At 39.3% G+C, this 24,447-nt stretch overlaps 1 long non-coding RNA gene across 1 annotated transcript in view; it reads left to right on the forward strand.

Annotated features, from left to right (window-relative positions):
• LOC116749795 overlaps positions 1-24,447 on the forward strand; it is an 81,120-nt gene that overhangs the window by 1,211 nt on the left and 55,462 nt on the right. Inside the window, exon 2 of the long non-coding RNA XR_004348696.1 lies at positions 1,246-1,359. This is a non-coding gene — a long non-coding RNA (uncharacterized LOC116749795). The remainder of the gene's footprint in view (positions 1-1,245; positions 1,360-24,447) is intronic.

The raw sequence follows: 24,447 nt of genomic DNA on the forward strand, positions 1-24,447 counted from the left end.
AATGCTCCACCACTCACCTTGTATGTGCAGACAACTTTGGTGGACTTTATGTACAATGCCAGTATATCATTTCCCTTAAAGATAGCGGGTGGTGCACAACAGGCTGGTCAGATAACCGGGGGAGATACTGGCCCACACCTAGTGGAAGTTCTTAGCTTAAATATTTACTTAGAACGTTACTTGTATTCCACGTATTTTATAAGATTATTGTTTTTTTGCATCACCAAATGTGTGGCTGAGCCTCAGATAAAATTAATGATGATTAGGTGATTTGAAACTATTGGTCAAATATATAGTCCTATAAGATCAATGATCTTAATAGTGTAACTCCAAATATGGGAAGAAGCAACAAGATGGAACCGTTTCCTGGACCGTAACAGACTAGTAAGACAGGCAGTACAGAGGCTTTTGATTACTGTTAACAGGGCCTAGTCCAGTAATAGCACAGTGAGGGGCATATCAATGAAATCCTTGTCTGACCTGGGAATGAGCATTCCTAGCACCATGGGACAAATTGGTCATGAAATGACTCCCAAACCTTAGTCAAAAGTAAGACCAAAAGGGAAGGGATTGTAAAATAAAGATCATCCAGTTATACAAAAATCAAGTCATCAGCCACTGTAGTTGCTGACCTACAATATACCCTGAAAAGAATTCAGCATGAGGCACTTTGTGCTCTGGAAAACTGACAGAAATGGCCCTCAGATAGTTAGATATTTTTAGGAGAAAATTTTATGAACCCAGCATCTTCTTATACTTAGAAAAGTACTGAAACCATTAACTAATATATCTGTTCCTCGGAAATAGCAGTAACCTTCTACCAAGGTGAATGAATGCTTGATTGCACATACCCCTACGCCAAAGTCACATATACTACTGGCCTCCCCCTCTACCTCTTCAGAACAGTTCTCAGAGCTCTCTGAGAGACTGTCTCCCAGGTTGTAATCCTCAGTTGGCTCGAATAAAAGTTTCCATTTCTCCCTAAGAAAGAATTTTGTCAACATTCATTTATACTTATCTCTCCTCATTTAATCATCTAATAAATGGTATTTTGAAATCCCTAAATTCTCCTTGTGCCTGTGTAGAAACACAAGAAAAAAGTTCATTTTGTTTACTTGTTTTGCAAGAATATTTTTAATTTATTGAAAACTTTTCTAAATATTTAAATTTTTTCTAAAACTTACTTTTTAGAATTTAATCTTTTATTCTAAAATAAAATTTTGTCTATAATTTTTTTTATTTTAGATTCTTTCATTGATTCACAAGAGGGAGATTAGAAGACCTGCTTTCGCAATCTCCCACATCTAAAGATGCTGAAAAATATGATATTGACATCAATATCAGAGGATTCTGACTCAGGTAAAGGGAATAATCTGGGTGAAACTGTAAATAAGAAAGGATGTGACAAAAGCTTATTTCTTTTCCTTGATGTTAGAGATGTTAATGATTTACCTTATTTTGTCTTATTCAACAGAATATTTTCAAGCACTATTATGGTGCCAGGTAGTTGAGGCATCATTTTGAGACCAATCATTCAGAGTTTAAAGAAAATTGAATATTTAAAATATGATAACCTAAAAAAAATAAAAAATTAGAAAACAATAAAAAATTAAAATGATAACCTCTTTAAAAGCCAAAGCTTATTTTGTTACCACTTTTCAAAGTACAAATGAAAAACCAGCTGAAGCATTTTACAGGTTAAATTATTGTATTGCACTGGCTGGAGAAGGGCATACGATAGCTGAAAGACTAATAAAGCCTGTACATTACTGGGTGAATGTCTGCTAGATGAAAAATCAGTCAAAGAAATCATGGCAGTGCTGTTTTCCAAAGATGCAGTAACTCACCAAATTAGAAATTCTGTTGCAAACATAAAGACTGGGTGAATATCCTATCTGCAGAATTATACTGTCTTTAAGATGGACAAAAATTATATAATTATAGATGTAGCTAGTCTTGTTGCTTTGCTTATATCTGTCAGGTGGCAGCACCAGCTAATACTTGAAGATCTATATAAATGCCTGGCAATAAACTAAAATGATGCTGAAATAAAACATTGTACAATTTTTTTTAATCTTATAGTTTATTCTGGAACAACTGTGCTGATATTTGCACTAATTGTATAAAAGCAATACTGGGCAAAACTGCTGGCACCTTGGCACAAATCAAGGCAGAGGCTCCCAACTGTACTCTTCACCACTGACACTCACATTTTTAAAAAAAGCCAGTTTCACAAAAGAATATCTTTAATGAAGCAGTAAGAATTTTTAATTTTATTAAATATCAACCCTTGAGTACATTTCTTTTAAATACTGTGTGTGACAAAATGGGGAGTACACATAAAGCAGTTCTGACATGTAATCAAGGTTTCTCAAGGAAAAGCACTGGTGCAGTTTGACTTGAAAGCTGAACCAGCCACTTTTCTTCATGGAATACAATTTTAATTGAAATAATGATTAACAAACAATGACTTTCTTGAAAATGAGCAGTGAGTCTGTCGCCTCAAGAGAAATAACTGACAGTATTCATTACCACTAATAAAATTCAAACTTTCAAGAGTAAATTGGAATTTTGAAAAATGTGTATCTGCTACCAGGAGTCTGGTAATCTCTAATATGTAAGAACTGTTCTGACAAGATCAGTGGTGATATTAATGAATGTTATTTTTTGATAGTGTATAATTAAAAGTGTCAGTATTCAGAAGATCTGTATAGCTCAATGAAACAATATTTTCCAAATGATCAATGCATGATGTTATAAAATTATACATGGAGTGAAGATCTATTTAAAATGAATATAGACCAATGATTTTAATGTAACCCTATACAAAAAGTTCACTGATATAATTTAAAATTGGAACAAACCTTTAAGAAACTACTGCTTGTTGAGTTTTGGTATGGTATCAAAGAAGAACATCCACAATTATTTGAAAAGGCTATTAAAATACTGTTTTTTCCTGAACTACATATCTGTGTGAGACCAGGTTTTCTTCATAAACTTCAAACAACATACCAACCTGTGGTAGGCTGATACTGTCTCCCAAGGATATGGTCATATCCTAATCTTTGGACTTTGTGAATGTTATCTTATATAGTAAAACTTGCACAGATGTGATTAAATTAAGGATCTTGCAACAAAGAAGTTATCCTGGATTATCCCAGTGGGCCCTAAGTGCCATCATAAATGTTGTTATAAGAGAGAGGCAGGGCTTCCCTGGTGGCACAGTGGTTGAGAGTCTGCCTGCCAATGTAAGGGACACAGGTTTAAGCCCTGGCCCGGGAAGATCCCACATGCCGCAGAGCAACTAAGCCCATGCACCACAGCTGCTGAGCCTGAGCTCTAGAGCCTGCAAGCCACAACTACGGAGCCCACATGCCACAACTACTGAAGCCTGCGCACCTAGAGTCCGTGCTCCGCAACAAGAGAAGCCAGCACAACGAGAAGCCCCTGCACCACAACAAAGAGTAGCCCCCACTCACCGCAACTAGAGAAAGCCTGCGTGCAGCAACCAAGACCCAACGCAGCCCAAAAATAAATAAATAAATAAATTTATAGAAAAAGAAAAAAAAGAGAGAGAGGGAGATTAGCCGCCACACACAAAAGAGGAGAAATTGATGTAAAGACAGAGGCAGAGATTGGAACAAGTAGTCACAAATAATGCCAGCAGCCACCAGAAGCTGGAAGAGGCAGGAATGAATTTTCCTCTCGAGCTTCCAGAGGGAGTGCTTCCCTGAGCACACCTTGATTTCTAACCAGTGAGACCGATGTTGAACTTCTGGCCTCCAAAACTATAAGGGATTACATTTCTGTTGTTTTGAGCCACCAAGGTAATTTGTTACAGCAGCCCCAGGAAACTATTGCAAACCCCACAGTGATAGATTAAATGCAGAACCAAGCATGCGAGATTCCAGCTGTCTTATATTAAGCCTAACATTAAAGCGATTTGCAGATTTGTAAACCATTGCTACTTCTCTCACTTTTTTCATTTTGAATATATAGTTGTTTTTTATTTTTTTATGTTGTTAACATGTAATAGGTTTACTGTTGCTATTTTAAAATCAATAGCTTAGATTTTTCTCAATTTTACTTTGTTAATTCAGTAAATATCTATAGATATAACCCATGTAAACAAAAGCTTTGTGGGGGGGGCCCTCAATAATTTTTAAGCATATAGAAGGGTCCTGAAACCAAAATGTTTGAAAACTGCTTATCTAGTACATAGTAGGTGCTCAATTATTTGTTGAAATAATCATTATATTTATAATTCAGTCACAACAATCAGTATATGAGTGTAGGCCAGTGAACAGCAGGAGTTTAGGGGTAGGGTGATGTTTGCAAGGGAAGAAGACAAAAGAGTTCTCAGAAAAAGAAATTGGGGGGGAGAAAAAGACAAAATTGTCTCCAATTGACCAGGTTATGAAGGAATAATTGCTGAAACGACAACCAGAGCTTCCTCCCCTGTGGCCCAGGCACAAAGATTGAATACCCACCAATTCCTACTATTCCTCCTCTAGCTTTCACCTCCCAAAACTAAAAGTTGAAAGTAGAGCTAAGAAACAAATGTTAAAAGCCCAGTAGTGAAATGGCTATTAGGAGAAGCTACAGAACTATATGGCAGGCCCAGCTAAGATTTAGAATTATAAGATGTGGAAACTGAAAGAATATTTGGAGTTCATCTATACATCCAATCAGCTAATTTTGTAGAAAAGGATACTGATACTTAGATTTTGGAAGCCACTTGACCTAGGTCGCACAACCTTAGGGGTAGAACTGAAATTACAGCCCTGAATCTAGATTCTGAGCCTGTAATATTTCACCTGTACTTTCATGGTATTGACAGTAAAGAGGTTGTCTGTGGCTTCCTGTTCTGAGACTGGCTCCAAGTCCTACCCCAAAATGTAGGGGATATGGATGTTCTTTTTTAAGCTTGTAAATTTAGCTGTATATTTTTCCTGTAAATATGGGCTCTTCTTTCTCCTTTTCCTGTCTCTACCTCTGTCCCAGGTAATTTCACTCAGAATGACATACTGTCACAGGGATTGAACCTATTAAATTAAACCCTCAAGAACTGGATTTCCTCTGTCTCTTCTTCCAGTCAGGGAGGAAGGTGGCTCTCACTGAGCTGAAAATAGGGCAGAGAAGTGACTCAGTACATTTTAAGAAGGTGCAGTGGTCCTAGGACAGTAGGGGGCAAACTAGTTTATTCCCCTACAGGAACAAACAGGGCTGTCTAAGCAGGGATGTCTCACCTGAAAATACATACAGATGTGTGAAGGGGTGATAAATATTTTTCTCCAATACATTTCCTCAGCTTCCTGTTTTAAAACTTTTATTTTGAATAGATGTTAAATGCAGTTTATTCAAAATTCAAAATGTACAAAAAGTTATACACAGAAAAGTCTTCCTCCCTTCCCATTCCCCAGCCATCCACTTCCCTTCAGTAGAAACAACTGCTATGATCTATTTCTTCAGAAATATTTTATACATAAACATTAGCTTTCACTTTGAAAGCCTTAGATTCCACCCCTGTGCCCACAGAGAATTCAACCCACTTATTTTCAGAGTTTATCTCTAGGGAATCATTCCTTCATCTAACATTTTTCCAAAAATTCCTGCCCTCAGTTGATGGGACTGTTGAAGACAGACAACAGTTGTTCACACTCTCTTACTCAAAGGTTTCCATGCTTTCCCAGGAATGTGCACGGGAACCACCTGACAGAGGAATTACAGGACACATACATACCCACGGCCCCAGTTCTCACCCTCTATCCTTGGCCAGACTCTCACCTAGGCTCTAAGTCATCCATCCCATTCCCAACCCCCTCAACTTCTAAACTCCATTTAGCTTTCTTCATCCCCTTGCCCTTTGCATTTAACATTTGGCACTGTTTTCCTTGCAAAGCCCTTGTCAGCTCTCACCAATAATTCTGATTTCCCACTCAAGCTAAATTGCCTCCATTTACCCCAGATAACATGCTTAAAATATCCCCATTGCTCCACTTCCCCTGCCATCTTGCTTTACTATCTCATCTTTGTCCTGGATTATTATAAAAATCTTCTAATTAGTCACCCACCACCACCAATTTCTTCTCTTTTCAGCTAATCCTTCAGAGAGAGCGTTCTATTTCAGAATCTGATCATATTATTCTCAGTTCAAAATAGTCTGATGGATAAATTGCAAACTCCTTATTGGGGGATCTAGACCTCGATAACTTTCCCATTGCCCACCTCTCTGGCCTCTTTTCCTGCAAGGCTTAGGTTAGCGTTTTTTGTTGTTGTTTTAGGGATATTGAGCTGTCGATAGTTCCATGAACATGCCGCACTTTTAACTCCTCATGTTTTTGCACATGCTGACTGTTTGGAATATCCTTCTACTCTTTACTTAACTAGAAAATTGCTATTTATCCTTTAAAACAGAACTCAGGCATCACTTCCTCTATGAAGCCTTCCCTGCCCCATGTTTGTACCTTATACAACCTCTACTAAAATTGAATTGAAATGATCTATTTTTATGTCTCTCCCCTATTAGAACTGAACCCTCAGGGATAAAGAGCATGTTTTTATTATTCTCAATTCCAGAACAGAATCTGTATCTATCGTCATGGAAAGATATTCATGGTACATTGATATAACACCAAAAATATAGTAAAAACTTAACACAGGAACTAAAATGGGATACAAAAAATATTAAACATAACAAAAGACAATAGAAGAGGAACAGAAAAAAAACACGTGGTACATAGAGAACAAATAGCAAAATGGAAGACACGAATCCAGCCATATGCATAATTATATTGAATCTGAATGAGCTACTTCCTCATTCTGTTAATGTGGTATAGTACGTTGACTGATTTTTGTATGTTGAATCATTCTTACATTCCAAAAAGAAATCCCACTTGGTCATGGTGTATAGTCTTTTTAATGTGCTGTTGAACTTTGTTTGCTAGTATTTTGTTGAAGGTGTTTACATCAGTATTCATAAGGGATATTGATATATACTTTTTTTTTCTTGTAGTGTCTTTCTCTGACTTAGGTATCAGGGAGGAATTTGAAGAGGATTGGTATTCATTCTTCTTTAAGTGTTTAGTAGATTTACCAATGAAACCATCTGGTCCTGGGCTTTTCTTTGTTGGGAGGTTTTTGATTACTGATTCAGTCTCCTTACTAATTATGAGTGTTCAGATTTTCTGTTTCTTCATGATTCAGTCTTTGTAGGTTGTGTGTTGCTAGGAATTTATTCATTTCTTCTGGGTTATCCAAATTGTCGGCTCACAACAGTTCATAGTATTCTCTTATAAGCCTTTTCATTTCTGTGGTATCAGTCGTAATGTCCCCTCTTTCATTTCTGATTTTAGTTATTTGTCAGTTTTGTTGATCATTTGAAAGACTAAATTTGGTTTCATTGATTTTTCTGTTGTTTATCTGTTCTCCATTGCATTTATCTCTGCGCAAATCTTTATTGTTTCCTTCCGTTAGCTTTGGGTTTAGATATTTCTTCTTTTTTAGTCACTTAATGTGTACAGTTACATTATTGATTTGAAATTCTTTTTCTTTTTTAATGTATATGTTTACAGTTTCCCTTTTAGCACTATTTTTCTGCATCCCATAAGTTTTGTATGTTGTGTTTTTGTTTCCGTTCATCTCAAGGTATTTTTTAATTTCCTTGTATTTTCTTCTTTGACCTATTGGTTAAGAGTATGTTGTTTAATTTCCATACATTTTCAGTTTTCCTTCTGTTTTTGATTTATACTTTCATTCCATTGTGGTTAGAAAAGATACCTTGCATGTATTTATGATTTCAGCCTTTTGAAATGTATTAAGATTTGTGTTGTAGCCTAACATATACTCTATCCTAGAGACTAGTCCATCTGCACTTGAGAAGAATGTGTATTCTGCTGTTGTTGGGTACAGTGTTCTATATATGTCTGTTAGTTCTAATTGGTATATAGGGTTGTTCAAGGCCTATATTTCATTATAAATCTTCTGTCTGGTTTTTTTGTGCACTGTTGAAAGTGGATATTGAAGTCTCCATCTATTATTGTAGCACTGTATTTCTCTTTTCAATTTTGTCAGTTTTTCTTTCTGTTGATAGGTAGGAGATATAAGTGAATGAATAGATACTCCATGTTCATGGACTGGAAAGAATCAATATTGTTACGATTGCAGTTCTGCCCAAATTGATCTATAGACTGTATGCAAAACCTTAGCAGCCTTTCTGGCACAAGCAGACAAGCTGATCCTAAATTTTATATAGAATATCCAAAACAATTTTGAAAAAGAAGAACAAAGCTGGATGACTTACAATATCCATTTTCAAAACTTACTGTAAACCTACAGTAATCAAGACAGTATGGTATTGGCATAAAGATAGACATATATATTAATGGAACAGTATTGAGAGTCAGGAATAAATTCTTACATTTGTGGTCAATTGATTTTCTTTTTTTCTTTCTTTCTTTCTTTCTTTATTTTTGGCTGCATTGGTCTTTGTTGCTGTTCAGGCTTTCACTAGTTGCAGCAAGCGGTGGCTACTTTTCATTGTGGTGCACGGGCTTCTCATTGCAGTGGCTTCTCTTGTTGCGGAGCACGGGCTCTAGATGCACGGGCTTCAGTAGTTCCAGCACACTGGTTCAGTAGTTGTGGCTCGCAGGCTCTAGAGTGCAGGCTCAGTAGTTGTGGCACACAGGCTTAGTTGCTGCACGGCATGTGGCATCTTCCCAGACCAGGGATCGAAGCTGTGTCCCCTGCATTGACAGGCGGCTTCTTAACCACTGCGGCACCAAGGAAGTCCCCATCAATTGATTTTCAATGAAGTAGCCAAAACAGTTCAATAGAGAAAGGACAATCTTTTCAGCAAATGATGCAGGGACAATTTGATATCCATATGCAAAAAAAATGTTAACTTAGACCTTTATCTCACACTATACACAAAATAATTAATTCAAAATGGATCTTACACCTAAATGTAAAAGTAAAACTATAAAAGTTCTAGAAGAAAACATAAGATAAAATCTTCATGAACTTAGGCTAGGCAGAGTTTTTGTCTGTTTGTTTGTTTGTTTGTTTATTTTTGGCTGTGTTGGGTCTTCGTTGCTGCGCACGGCCTTTCTCTAGTTGTGGCAAGTGGGGGCTACTCTTTGTTGTGGTGCACGGGCTTCTCATTGCAATGGCTTCTCTTGTTGCAGAGGGCAGGCTCTAGGGGTGCAGGCTCAGTAATTGTGGCTCACGGGCTCCAGAGCACAGGCTCAGTAGTTGTGGCGCACGGGCTTAGTTGCTCTGTGGCATGTGGGATCTTCCCGGACCAGGGCTCAAACCCATGTCCCCTGCATTGGCAGGCGGATTCTTAACCACTGCGCCACCAGGGAAGTCCCAGAGTTCCTAAATATGACATCAAAAGCACAATCCACAAAAGAAAAATTGATAAATTGGACCTTATCAAAATGAAAACTTGTGTGCTTCAAAAGATAATATTAATAAGTTGAAAAGACAAGATACAGGCTGAGAGAAAATATTACAAATTGTATATCTGATAAAGGACTTTTATCTAAAATATACAAAGAACTCATAACTTAGTTATAAGAAGACTAACAATCCAATTTAAAAATAGGGGAAATATTAGAATGCACATTTCACCAAAGAGGATATATGAATGGGTAAAAGGCACTTAAAAAAAGATGCTCAAGGGCGTCCCTGGTGGCACAGTGGTTGAGAGTCCGCCTGCCGATGCAGGGGACACGGGTTTGTGCCCTGGTCCGGGAAGATCTCACATGCCGCGGAGCGGCTGGGCTCGTGAGCCATGGACGCTGAGCCTGCGCGTCCGGACCCTGTGCTCCGCAACGGGAGAGGCCACAGCAGTGAGAGGCCCATGTACCGCAAAAAAAAAAAAAAAAAAAGATGCTCAACACTATTAGTCATTCGATAAATGCAAATTAAAACCACAATATGGTAGCATTACATACCCACTAGAGCTATAATCAAAAGGACAGACAATACTAAGTGGTAGACAAGATGTGGGAAAATCTTCATGTATTTGTTGGTAGGAAAGTAAAATGGAAGAGCCACATTGTAAAACAGATTGATAGTTTTTTTTTAATAACCTAAACAAATTTCCCAGAAATTCTACTACTAGGTATCTACCCAAGAGAAATGAAAATATATCTTCACACAAAGACTTGTACATAAATGTTCATAGAGGCTTTATTCATAATAGCCAAAAGCAGGAAGCAACCCAAATGTCCATAAACTGATGATAGATAAACAAAATGTAATATATCTATACAATGGACTATTTTTCATCCATGAAAAGAAATGAAGGGACTTCCCTGGTGGTCCAGTGGGTAAGACTCCACGCTCCCAATGCTGGGGACCCAGGTTCAATCCCTGGTCAGAGAATTAGATCCCGCATACATGCCGAAACAAGAGTTCGCATGCTGCAACTAAAGAAGCCCACATACCGCAACTAAGAAGTCCACATGCTGCAACGAAGATCCCTTGTGCCGCAACTAAGACCTGGTGCAGCCATAAATACATAAATAAATAAACAAATATTTTAAAATAAATAAATAATATTTTAAAAAGAAAAAAGAAATGAAGTACATGCTGTATGGATAAGTCTCTAATACATTGTGCTCAGTAAAAGAAGCCAGTTACAAAACACTATATATTGTATGATTCCATTTATAGGATATGATCAGAAAAGGCAAATCTGTAGAGACAGAAATCAGATCAGCAGTTGCCTGAAACTGGAGGTGAAATTGACTGCAAATACTCATGAGGGAACTTTATGGGGTTTTGGAAATGTTCTAAATCTAGGTTGTAACAGTAGTTGCACAGCACTATAAATTTACTAAAAATCATTGACTGTACACTATTGTAAGTGAATAATGGGTAAATTTTATGGTATATAGGTTATATCCCAATAAAATAAAAGTGTAAATAAAAGTGTAAAATATTTAAATGAATTTTAGAAATGCTCCTTTATTATTGATTCACTGTTTGCTGCAGGATCTTTCTGGGACTTAGTGACCAGAGATGCATGTCAAATGGAAAGAAAGAATTTGTTAGAAAAATGAATATATTGAGGAGGGCCTATAGGGAGTGGCCAGAGAAAAAGTTCAAGAGAGCAGCCTTGGGAACGGCCAAAAGTTAGTCAGGAAACGCTCCACACTGAGAGGCAAGGCCTAGAAAAGGAGACATGATGGGTAGAGTTCTGGTGACTGCAATAGTCGGGATTTAGGCAACTTTAGAGAACACCCTCATGCCCAAGGGGGCACCAGAAGAGCAAGTCCCAGTTGTGACTGCAGACATTCTCAGCTGAGGGAGGGCACTCTCTTAGGTTCATTCAAAACCCCACCCAGGTTCTTCAGAGACCAGTACTCTCAATTTCCTTTTATTTTCTTTCTTGGGAGGAAGGGGGAATTTGCCTGAAGGTGGCTTCCTTTTAAATCTAAAAATGGGGCAGGAAGAGCCAGCTGAGGCCCTGTGACTGTCTCCAGGAGAGAGGCAACTGTTATAGCCAAAAGAAACTGCCCTTAGAGGAGCTTTTTCAGAATGACACATACTATTTTCTTCCTCTCCCTCTGTGACTCAGATTCATATTTCACAGAGACCTTTGCCTATGTTTTCTTTCCTCTGCCTTGACTGCTAGCCAGCAGACTGTGTCCACAGTGTTTTCCCACTCCTGTTCCCCAGTCTGAATCAGCCTGGTGAAAACATTAGCTGGAAGAGATCTGTGTTTACCAGGTAAATTCCTCTAAAACAAATAAATTTGCAATGAAAATCTTTATTTAACCAAGAGTCCTCCACAGCACAGCTTATGCGTAACCTAATTCAAGCCACAGTCAATGAAACAAAATTCTAATCCATACCACGTATTTGGACAGTCCAATGGAGCTTACTTGTAAAAAGATTTGACCTGTAGTACTTTCTTTTCCCCAAGGAGCTTGAGAAATAAGTAGAGGCAAAAACAGAGCCCCTTCGTACTTGGAGAGTATTTTCCCACAGATAACTTGTTTTAAAAATCCAGTTCCCAGGAAACCCTTGTAAGGACTTTTCCCAATAGTCTACCAGATCCTGGACAAGAAAAAGAGATAGACTGTAGATTCAATAAGCAGGATCTTCTCAGAAGGAAACCATGGGAACTTTTTCAATCTTCAAGGAGGCTCTAATCCAAAGCACTGTAAAAAATGATCAAGAGATCAGAAATGAATCAAGGTGAAGGAAACAAAAGTAGCATTCCAAAGAGGTGATAATATACTATCACCTGAAGTGGTATTAATCACCTAAAGAGGCCTGAGGCTATACTAATAAACTAATGAGAGTCAAATCTTTAAAAATACAGTACCTAGATCATATGAGAGAATTAATTACATCAATTGTTACTACCGCTAAGAGCAAGATATTCCTCAAAGGGCATTATTGTGGAGGGAGGTCATTCTCTCCCTCTCCCAGGTCCATAAAATTGAATCTCCACTTCTTCAAAATTGTGAAAGACATTTGCCTTCCTGATAGTTCCCTCTCAGTTCTCCCCAGGGCAGGAGGGACTCAGCTGACTGGGCCACTAGGGAAGGAACTGAGCACACTCGGCCCCTTCTTCATCTTCTCCTGGGACTAGCCTGCCCGCCAGCCAGGTGCTTCCAGCCCTGAGTCCCCGCACACATGTATCCATCCCTGCCTCCCCAGGAGGTCTAGGGGGCAAGTGTCAGGAAGTCTGGTTTTAAGCCCTGACCTGTGGGGCTCTTGCACTGTGACCTTACCCTATCAAAGATAACGCTTCTATCTCCATGCCTGTTTTTCATAAGGTTGTGAACGCAGAGGGCGTAAGAGCTGCAGTTTATTGGCCTCTTCAAAGCCCCCATATTAAGACTTTAAGGAGCCCTGCCACTGAAGAGTTTAAAAACCAGCGAATAACCCAAAGAAATGACTTTAGCAGGAGACTAAATTCACCATATGCCCTTGAGCAAGAGCTGAGCTCCTCAGCCGGGAAGGGAGCCACCTCTTCCAGAAGAGGATACAGCATGAGGGACTTGCACATGGGACAGTGAGGAGGCAGAGACAGCTTCTCAGGAGCCAGAAGAGGGGAGACTGACGTCACTGCGATCCCCTCATGTCTGAGGTGTGAAGTGGTGGCAAGAGTCATGAATTGGGACCCAGAAAACTTGTGTTGAAGTCCCAGCTCTTATCAAATGTGCAGCCTTTACTATTCTGAGCCTCAGTTTCCACATTTGTAATGAGCATAAATATCATTCCCACCTACCCTGTAGGGTTACTTTGAGAAATACATTATGTCGTGTATGTGAATGTTCATGTACACTGGAAAGCATGTTAGAAATACAAGGCAGCATGAAAAAAATAGTGAGGACAAGGTACTTGAAGATATTTTGGGGTGGAAGTGCTGGTATTTTCCATTTGATCTTCCACATCCACTCTCCATTCTCATCTGTATCCTAGAGGCTGAACTTTCTGAATTGCATCAATGGGTTCCCTTGTCTTTTGGCTGCTGGCTGAGTTTCATCAATGAGGAGCAACAGAAGAGACTGGAGAGGGGGCTATTCAGCTGCTTGGATTAGACTCCCCTGGTCTCCTCCCTGCTGGTTCTCCTCCGGTTGGCTGCAACTCTCTATGGAGGGCACAGCTAGAATCAAACTGCCTTCTCCACACAGTTTTCTCCCCAGACCAGCAACATTGCCATCACCTGTGAATTTGTGAAAACTACAAATACTCCAGTCCTATGCCAAACCTACTGAGGCAGAAACTCCAGGGGGAAGCCCAGCAACCTATGTTTAACAAGCCCTGCAAGTAATTCGTACACAGTTTGACAACCACTGCTGTAACTAACTACTCTTTTTTTCTCTCTCACAGCTTCTAACCCTGCGATACTGTACAGTCCTTTGTTGTTTTCCCCCAAACTCTGTTTACCTTTGTAAATAGTCCTTTTACTATACTCTCCTCAAATTACTCATTTTGAGTATGCCATGGTTTCCTGCAGGACCCTAACAATGTCAACAAGGGGCTTCTTGGGATCCAAAAAATAAGACAGCTAACTGCTTTGTCCTCTACCTGTGAAAAGGACAGACCCACTGACCAAGCTGAAAGAAAAAACCTGTGATGGGATAGCCAAGTAAGGAGATCTAGTTACAGATCACCCCAAAATCCTTTAGGCAAAAGCTTGCAGTGGATCTCTGTGTTTCAGGAAATGTTTGTTTGGTAAACTAAGAAATGATGTAATATCCTTGTGAGACATATGACTAAAATCTGAGGTTTTTGTGTAGGCTTGGGCTGTAATGTTGGTTTTTACCAAGGGCTTTAGTCTGAGGAGGGAAAATGCTAAAATAAGTTGCTACTTGCAAAAGGAAGCTGATGGTATTTCTTTCCTTTGGCCTGGGTCAAAGCTATAGCAAGCTAAATTCATACCATTTATTTTTCATCCAATATGAAAGTCGTATAGACCAAGACATAACATTTGAGCACCAATACAGAATAAACAAGTTCAAACGGTCAGTCTGACTAGAATGTATAATGCCTAAGACAAAGGGAGACTGTTTCTAGGTGTTTGTTTCCTCAGGTCTCTTGTCACAAGGAGTCACCTTGTTTCCAGGGCATAAATCCAAGGCAGAAATATTCAACAGAGGTCAGGAAGGTAGCCTTGAGTAAAACTGAGAAGCCCCACTCCAGCAAGTCATTTCCTTTGGAAATGTAAAGGTTGGTAAGCCTGGAATCAGGATAAGAGGCTTTGGGAAAACTTAGCCCAAAGTGCTAAACTAACACAGGTTTTTCTTGCCTTTGTGGAATGAATCTATTGCTTTTCCTACAAATGAAGAAACTGGTTTTCAAAGTAACATCTCTTATTTATGCTTTATAAACTTGGCCAGTAATAACTGGACCCTAAAAAATGGCGAGTCAGGCTAAGCTTGTCTTCAAATTTTGTCTTTAATTCACTTTTTAAATACAATTCCCCTCCATCTCTCCTTTCCTTCTCCCTTTTCCCCCCTCCCCTGCCCCAGAGATCCATGGTTTCCTCAAGCTGTAACCTGTCTGTTCACAGCCCACCACTTGAACAACCTTCCCAGGTTTTCTCCTCTTTGAACTTTTCCAGAGCGCACTCAGAATTTAAAGGAACAGGGCCCTATCCCTCAGGGCCTAATGCAGATGATGGTTATCTACTTCCCACTGGGTAAGGGATTGCTTGGTAACCCTCTTACCTGAGGCAGCTACCAGAGTGAACTGATCTCAGGGACATAAGGCCCTGCCAATCAGTAGCTGTGTGATCTTGGGAAAGTTACAAAGAAAGATGCAAAGAATCATAGATTCTTGGGGTTGAAAGGGTTCAGTGCTTGAATACATAGTCTAATACCTTACAGAGGTTTTATCCACCTTCTATTTAATGTTCTACTGAAAATAACTTCTGTCATTTATTGAGCACCTCCTAAGGGCCAAGGCCTGAGTTAGGCATTTGTATATATTGTCACTAATCCTGAAAATAACCCAGCAAGGTAGTTAGCACTAGCCCCATTTTACAAATATGAGACTGAGACTTGATAGGGTGACTTAGTTAGTCCAAGTGGCAAAGCCAGGGTTCGTACCCATTGCAGTTGGCCTGGAAGTCAGTGCTCATTCCACTTGACTGTATGATCTTCTAAGAGATCCCATTCTAACCCTATAACGGAAGCATACTTTATTTTTTTTAATATTTTATTTATTTATTTGGTTGCACCAGGTCTTAGTTGTGGCTTGCAGCCTCCTTAGTTGCGGCTCGCTGGCTCCTTAGTTGTGGCATGCGAACTCTTAGTTGCAGCATGCATGTGGGACCTAGTTCCCTGACCAGGGATCGAACCCAGGCCCCCTACATTGGGAGCGTAGAGTCTTATCCACTGTGCCACAAGGGAAGTCCCTGAAGCATACTTTATAATGAGCTGAATTTGTCTTCCTCTACCTCCCACCCACCTTCACCTCCAAGTTCTACCCCTCGGTATAGCAAAGTCGTCTTCCTCTTCTGCATGCCACTCCTTCAGGTATTTGAATACTACAGACTACTTTGACCATCCTGAAAATATTCAACCTTTCCTCCCATGAAAGTTTAAAATCCCTTCACTCTCCTACTGATTCCTCTTCAGTTCGTCTATGTCCCATATATCAACAACAAAAACCTGAAGCTTAATATATGTACAGAAAAGTGCACAGATTATATGTACACAGTGAAATTTTTACAGAGTCACTCCTTGATCAAGCAACAGAAGCATTACCAGAACCCTAGAAGCCCATGCTATCTCATCTGTGCCTCCCCCAGAGGTGACCCACACCCTGACTTTTAATACATGGATTATATAGAGGGAAGCACACAATCTGCATCCTTTTGTGCCTGCCTTCATTTGCTCAACATTGTGAGAGTTTCATGTCATATTGTGTGGAGCTATAGTTAGTTCATTCTCATTCATTCCTTTCTGTGTACTTCTTAAAAAATTGTGGTAAAATATGTATAATATAAAATTTACCATCGAAACAATTAAGTGTACAGTTCAGTGGAATTAAGTATATTCACAAGATTGTGCAACTGTCACCACCATCTGTCTCCAGAACTTTTTCATCTCCCCAAACTGAAATTCTGTGTTTATTAAGCAATAACTCCCCACCTGCCCCTCCTCTAGCCCCTGGCAACCACGATTCTACTTTCTGTCTCTTTGAATATGCCTTCTTTAGGTACCTCATGTAAGTGGAATCATATAGTATTTGTTCTTTTATGATTGGCTTATTTCACTTAGTATAATGTCCTCAAGATTCATCCATGTTATAGCATGTGTCAGAATTTCCTCCCTTTTTAAAGCAAAATAACATTCCATTGTACAGATACACCATGTTTGGTTTTTTTTTATTCTGTGTGCTTTTTAAAGTGTGTTGACTTATGTGGGACCCAGGGTCCCTAGTGGATCTGGCATGAGCAGGTCCTTTGCACAGCTCCACCACTGCACTCCCACACTCTTTTTTCTTGCTTTCAAGTCTGGCTCCCATCTAGATAGAGTGCTCTTTGGATCTTATGCATCTTTGCTTCCCCAGCACCTAGCTCCAAGTAGAAATTCGGTGAACAATATCTGGTAATAAATGAATGAAAGTATAACAGCCCCGTGAAGTTCCTCCTCTTTACCTCTCTGAGCCTCAGTTTCCTCATTCTTGAAATAAAGGGTTCAGACTATTGATTCATTAAATCTTGCCTAGCTTGACATTCCTGATATTATGACAGTCTTGCATTTCACAAGGCTCTTTGGTGACCTATTCCAAGGGTTTGACAAACAAAACAACAGTAATTTTTTAAACTACTTTTATGTGTTTCAGTTTATATATCAATAATTTCAGTTTATCCCTTTGGTAACCCTGTTAGGAAATGTGAGACTTGAAGGCTCTGTGAGAAATTCTTCTGGACAAGGAAAAAGACTTGCAAAGTGGGTCATTAAGGAGGTCTCTGTTAGGGAGAGGTTTGCCAGGCTAATTTCTCTCCTTCAGTGGCTCAATTGAAAAGCTTCCGGGGCTGTAGGGGAGCTGCAATTCCCAACTCAGTCAATAGGTGGCCATTTAACTGCACCCAGAGGGAACAGATGAAAACAACTCCAGCCCCAGAGCCAGGATGGTCCCAAAGTGGCAGTCAACCAAATTAGCATTTTTCTAGGAGAATTTGCATATATTAAATGGTTAGAAGGCCCTGAGCATTCTGAAATATGCTATCACTGGCAATAGACTTAGAATGCTGCCCACTCTGTTCCTGGATAAATTGAAATACAACAACAATATTTTATCCTCCATCTTGTGACTTCTGGTTCTTATTCTCTCCTCTCTTCTTTCTCCCTCAACCAATTTATGAGAGGCATGAAGCCAGATTTTGATAGGCCCATGATTGAAACACACTGACTTAAAATGTCTCAAGGGACAGTAAGTTTACAGGCAGATCAGTAGCTCTCCAGCTGGAATTTTTAAAGGAGACTGAGCTTACTGTCTTATGAAAGAGAACACACTCACACATATTTCGAGAACATTTGGAAACTTCTGTGTCAGATCAGATCAAGATCCATACAAATAAGTATTCTCTTCTTGCCAATTGCTGCTAATAAAGGGATGTATATGCCTCCAGATATTCTTTCCTAAGTACATACCAGCATGTTTTCTTCTTTATAAAAAGAAAAACTAACACTTTCAAATAATCTTTAAAACTTTATTATAAAAAGGACTATTGATTAAACCATGACATCTAACAGTTAACCTCACTCTCCATTCTCTTCTCTTACTTTGAACATGCATGGGTTTTGGTAAAGCTGTGTTCAGTTATTTCTTATTTTATCTTTCGAAAAATTAGCATTAATTTATTTTGGCCTCCTTCTGAATCTTTAAGTGCTATGGGCATTTCTGCTACAAAGGTATTTTTGCCAATTCCTACAACTTTCTCTTTTCCTTTCGAATTACAAATTTGATGACTGAACCTAGTTTATATTTTTTAGATTGATTCATAACTTTTGAAACATTTGTTGCTCTATTTTATTATTGTTGCTTCCTTAGTCTCAAGCACTGCTAACTTAAGGTGGACTTAGCGCACACTCCTGTTCTTCATTCTATTATCTTCCTAAAAGTTCTGTGACCCTCCTGTTCTATTCATTCTTTAATGTTTGCAATGCCCCAGTGGGTTAAAAGCAGACAGAAAATCAGAGACTAAATAAATAGCTGTTTTGGGAGACCACAGAGAACAGTTTCAACCTACACATTGGTGTTATATCAGGCTAGAACAAAATAATGAACATGAAAGCCCTTTGAAAAATACAAAAGCATGCCATGCACATGTAATATTTGGCTTGACTTGAAGAGGAAACCCAGCTGAAATGGCTTATTAGGATTTACCAAATGCCTGGGGTCAAACATCTGAGGAAAGAGTTTGGAGACATAACTAGCATTATTTCTTAAACTGGTTGAATACTCTACATTGTTTACTTACAAGTGGTCTGGCTACAATTGTGACTTAACACATTTTAGTAACAGAGAAATAGGGAGCATTTTTATTTTACAGTAACCTAGAGATTCCAATAAATATCAGGGGACATAAATCAGCACAAAATCTTAAAAGTGACTGGTCTGACAAGAAGGAGCCAGTGTAATGTGGCTTTTCTATTAGCTTGGCTATAAAGTTGGCTATTAACTTAGCACCTAATTGGATCCTCCTACAGTGGATCATAAAAGCATTCAGTCCTGCAGGCTAGAGAACATGTTGTGCTTGCTGAATGGTGTTTAAGGTACTTTAAAAGTCTGGTTATATTTGAGTGATGACTAAACACGACTTTATTATATCGGACATTTAGAGGTGGTAGGCATGGTGTCTTCCTATACAGAATTGTTTCTGAAGGGCTGCATCTGAATCCTAGCTCTACCATTTACAAACTGCATGACTTTGGTCTTATATTTTAGCCTTTATGAGCCTCAGCTTCTTGATCTGTATGATGAGGGTAACAGTATCTGTCCTTCTTACTTCATAGAGTTAAAAGAATTAAGATAGACCATGCACAGAAAGGAGCTTTGGAAACTTAAGCACTATACACACATTAGTTACAATTAACCAAATGTAATAACCTCATGTTTTACCAATGAGTAAACTGAGGCCCAGAGAAGCTAAATGATTTGATGAAGGACCTATGGTGGCAGAGTTAGATTTAGAACGCAGATCTCCAACAGCCTCTTTTCTTTGTGGTATATCAATCAGTACTGTTTTTTGACATTTTCTATAAACTAAGGTCTATATCCATGACTCATTTACATATAATTTACTGCCCAGCTATAAAAGGTCATTAAAATTTAACTTTAAGTTTGTTAGAAGCTAGATTTAATTACCATGTATGTGTAGATGCATTACTGAACTTACAACTAAAACTATAGCTAGGCTAGTCCTTGAAGGAAACCATTTTTTGTTTTTATTTTGCATGTCAGTGCTTGGCTAAAACCTCTGTTTTTATAAGAGAGTCATGTGAGATAATCTAAACCCTAAATCTAATTACAAAGAAGAATCTACAAAACAAATTCAAACCTTGTATGAAAGCCAAAACTTTCATTGTACTTTGATCTTTGTAAAATAACTTTTTTCACCTTCATCCTAACATATATATATATTTTTTTGTTTGTTTGTTTGTTTTGTTTTTTTTTTTCGGTACGCGGCCTCTCACTGTTGTGGCCTCTTCCGTTGTGAAGCACAGGCTCCGGACGCACAGGCTCAGCGGCCATGGCTCACGGGCCCAGCCGCTCCGCAGCATGCGGAATCTTCCCGCACCGGGGCACGAACCCATGTCCCCTGCATCGGCAGGCGGACTTTCAACCACTGCGCCACCAGGGAAGCCCCTAACGTATATATTTTAAACCTGTAATTTTACCATTAACATAAAAAGGACCAGACCTGTATTGTGGCCTCAGAGATAGCTTATTCTAATATTTTTGTCTCAATAGGTTCATTTATCAATAATGTGTATGTGAAAAAGCATTTTATCTAAAGGTGCTTTTTTTGTTTTAAATAAGGCTATTCTGGGTTTTCCCTTATACTTAAAATTTATGATGGATTTTAATGTCTAAAATTTGCTTACAACTTTAAATTCCTATGATCTAGAATTTAGAATTACAGGAAGAAATGGGATCAATATTTATTTTTCCAGTTATAGTCATGTAGAGATTGGGGCTAGTTTCTCTTCCACAGAAAAAAATACATAGGGGCATGTTCAACCTTGGGACCTTATTAAGGAGTATCTCTCAAGTTCTTTGTGAGTTTATAGTATTTAATTTTACAGTGTTCTACAATGGAGAACACGTGGAATTTATATCTAAAATTTGGGCACATCTTGCCTGATCTTGAGCAGGATATTAAGCCTCTCTAGATCTTAGTTTTCTAATCCTTTAAATGGGGTTGTTTCAGCAGGATGCCCAGAACTTACAAGATTTTTTTAAGTGAGGGAGGGTTGGCAGTCGATTGAAAGAATCCAGAAAAGCTATTGCTTCAAAGCTAGAGAGTTTTTCAGCTTAGAAAGAGGTAAAAACTTGACTACTCATTGTTGTCACCCTTTGTCCTGGTGAAATGACCCAACTAAGCCCTTTACAAAATGTAAAACTCGTAATTCCCTGGGTGGTGGAAAGCACTTTGAGGAAACCTAAACACCGATGCTCTCAGTGGAGAATCTGGCTAGGTATTCTCATTGGTAACAGAATTGCTTTTAGCTTCCAAACCTATGCTGTCTCTCTGCCTGCTTTGTCACTTTTGAGGTGGAGACAGTGCTGCTTTTATTTTCATATGAATCCAAATGGATCAGGGCAGCCCTGTTGCTTGTGCCTGGGGAAACGTGTATTCTTGTAGGAGAAGGTGCTATCCAGAAATCTGAAACTAAGGCCCTGGGGTTGGCAGGGTGTTTACATCTAGAAAGTGAGGACAATGAAACTTACCTTGGAATGTGGTTGTGTGAATTAAGTGAGCTAATAATATGTGTAAGGCTCCTGGCACATAACAGATACTCGACAAATAGTAGCTATTTTGAAAATGCCCAAGATTGTTTTCCAAGTCCTACCATGGTCTCTTCATCTGGCATACATCACGGGACATGGCAGAAAGCAGGGCAGCACTATACAGGTGCTGGCCTGAATGGTCCCACCCTACCCCTGCAACATGCACCTGAAAACCTTAGGCAGGGCTCTGTGTGGCAGTTGGACAGGGTTCACTACAAAAGTAGTCTGTACTCCTAGATCCTCCCGGGGCTGGCCCAGGGAAACATGTGACCTGCAGTTCAGCAGAAATGTAGGCAAGGGGTATATGCTCAGTGCCTACTTTACATAGGCTTGCATTCATTTATTGAAACTTCAAACAGAAGAGACACAGCAGTACAAGGCAAAGGGACACTGCTGCCAGAGAGTGTGCCCAGGACAGTGCTATCTTGATGCTCTCTGATTATTTTAACCTCCAGTAACTGCCTTTAAGTAAATGACAACTAAGAGCATGAATTTGATGCTGAGCACCATCTTCCAAAGGTTTAACAGATATGAGTTGTGGAGGAATTAGGATAATGGGATTACATGGAAGTTTCATCTACTTTTGCATATAAGGAAATAGTAAGCAAGGTGACGAGCAGAGTAAAAGTGGGCAGGTGTGAACTAGGCGTCTAAGGGAGTGGGAGATGCGATGGAATAGGCAGGCAGAATGGAGGGGGGGCCACGTGATGTCCATGACCACAAATTTAAATTGAGTCCAGTTAGCATGGTTGTGTGTGTCTCCCCAACACTTTTAAGTGTGAAGTAGGCAGAGCTGGTATTAATTAGAGTTAAGAGTTTGCCAGACAAGTGCTGTGAAAGGAGAGAGGGACAAATAAATTGGGGGTGTATGAAAGGGCTGTCAATGGAAGTTGGATAAGGAGGGAAGTAAGGACACAATGGGAGGAGGGGGGATGAAAGAGGTCAGGGTCAATGGATTCTAGGTCCCTAGTGGGCTTGAGGAAATTCTTTAAGCAAATCTCGGCATTAAAATCTTTTTCCTTTTGTTAGGTGTTTTAAGAGTGGGACATTTCCTTGACATCTTCCCACTTTACCCTTTCCCACTTTTTCCTTCTCCTTTCCATAGTTTAAATAGTAAGCTCAAGAGGTGTTGCTTTGCTGAGAGACATTTTTCCCAGTGCAGATTCTTGTATTTCTGGCAAAGAAGGAGTTAAATGGTGTTATTTGGAAGTACTTTAACATTATCCAGATTTAGCTTAGAGATAGGATTATGCTGATGTCCTTTATTTTTCTCCTTAATTTACAAAGAGCTCTTTTATCTCAGACATTCTGGTGCTTTATTGGAATTTTCTAAGTAATACAGCCTAGCACAGAGCAGTTTTTTGGGAGAGCTGCAATCTGACCCTTAAATTGGGGTAGGATTCTAGCAAAATAGAGGCCTCCTGGCCAGAGCTTCTGCTCAGATTCCTAACAGGAACACACTTCTCATCAGAATGGCTGCAGAAGATCAGATGACAGAGGGCTTTTATCAGTTTGTTGCACTGGTCTTTCACCTACCTGAAAACTATCTTAAAATGATTGCTTTCCAAAGGCAATGACACAGCAGTCTGTTTTCTAGAGACCTTACACTCAATAAGTTCCTTGCTAAGAATGTTTACCCTGGATATTCCAGAGGTGCTTTAAGGTAGAACAAGTGGTTCACAAAGGCACAGAAAGGATGGAGAATAATAGAATCTTGTAAGATTCTGAAATCATGAAAAGTGAAAAAGGCCCACGAATATGTCCACCATCCCTGCCTTGCTGGAAGGGACCCTGAATGGTCTCCATGTCCATCTTTCTACATCTACATGGGACTGAAGTAAAGCTGTTTCAGAAAGAGAGCTTTCTGCCCACTTGGAAATTAGGTCTCATGCTCTGTCAATGGCTCAGGAATTTTTTAAAGTTGATCTTATATTTATCTTTAAGCACATTTACTCTTCCACACTTTTACTCATTCTTCTATTGACTATTAAGGGATATTTCCAATTTGGAAGGTAATTCACTCCTTGTTGCTATAACAAACACACCTGATTTTTGAATTATCTTGTTACCCCCGAAAAAGCTAATCATGGTAATCTAGGGTTTAAGTCTTGACTTTTCGTTTTTTTTGAATTTGTGAAGAGCATAGCCTTTTGTAAGGTGACTTGAATTCTCCCTGAGTTCACCCCCCTTACCTTTCCTAGAACTATGGAATGGTAGACAGAGAAATAGAGCTGAAGTCAGAAGCCTCAAACCCCAACTCTCCTATTACAAACTGCATCATAGTTTATATTATTCTTAAGTTATAGCCCCATTTCATCATCTGCAAAATGTGAAGCATACCTATGCCCCAGATAAATCAGGTAACAAATGTAAAAAGTACTTTGTAACTGGAAAAATATTGCAAAAGTGTGCCTCTTTTTAGGGTTTACTCCCAAATGCTCCATGTTAGCTTGTTTGGGGTCCTCCCAGGGCCCCTCTCCTTCCCTCCTCTCTTTCTTTGCCTGCCTTCCCCTCTCCTTTCCCTAGTGTCCAGCTCTCCTCCATGAATGTTGCTGTACCAGAAATCTCAGAGACTACACAAAAGCTAAAAATTCAGTCAAAGAAGAAATTGATACCAGTGTACAGAAACCTTCTTCCTGCTGATCACATTTCTTGGAGGGCGCTATAAGACTGGCAAAGGAGGAAAGAGAGGAAAAAGCAGACTGGAGACACTGGTGATGAGAGCAGGAGAGGAGAGAAGAAGAGTAAAGGAAGCAGGAAAGAATCCACTAGAAATGGAGGAGCATAGAACTCAACATCCCACCAACCCCCTGAACCCAGCTGGGAAAGGAAGGGAGAAGGACAGCATTATTCCAACAAACTGTGAAACTATAAAAGGGAGTTTATACAGAAAAGAGCAAAGTCAGCACAAGAGAAGGAAATTCTTTTCAGAGAGGAGAGTATCAG

Source organism: Phocoena sinus, chromosome 2, assembly GCF_008692025.1.
Source record: "Phocoena sinus isolate mPhoSin1 chromosome 2, mPhoSin1.pri, whole genome shotgun sequence".
Classification (NCBI taxonomy): Eukaryota; Metazoa; Chordata; class Mammalia; order Artiodactyla; family Phocoenidae; genus Phocoena; species Phocoena sinus.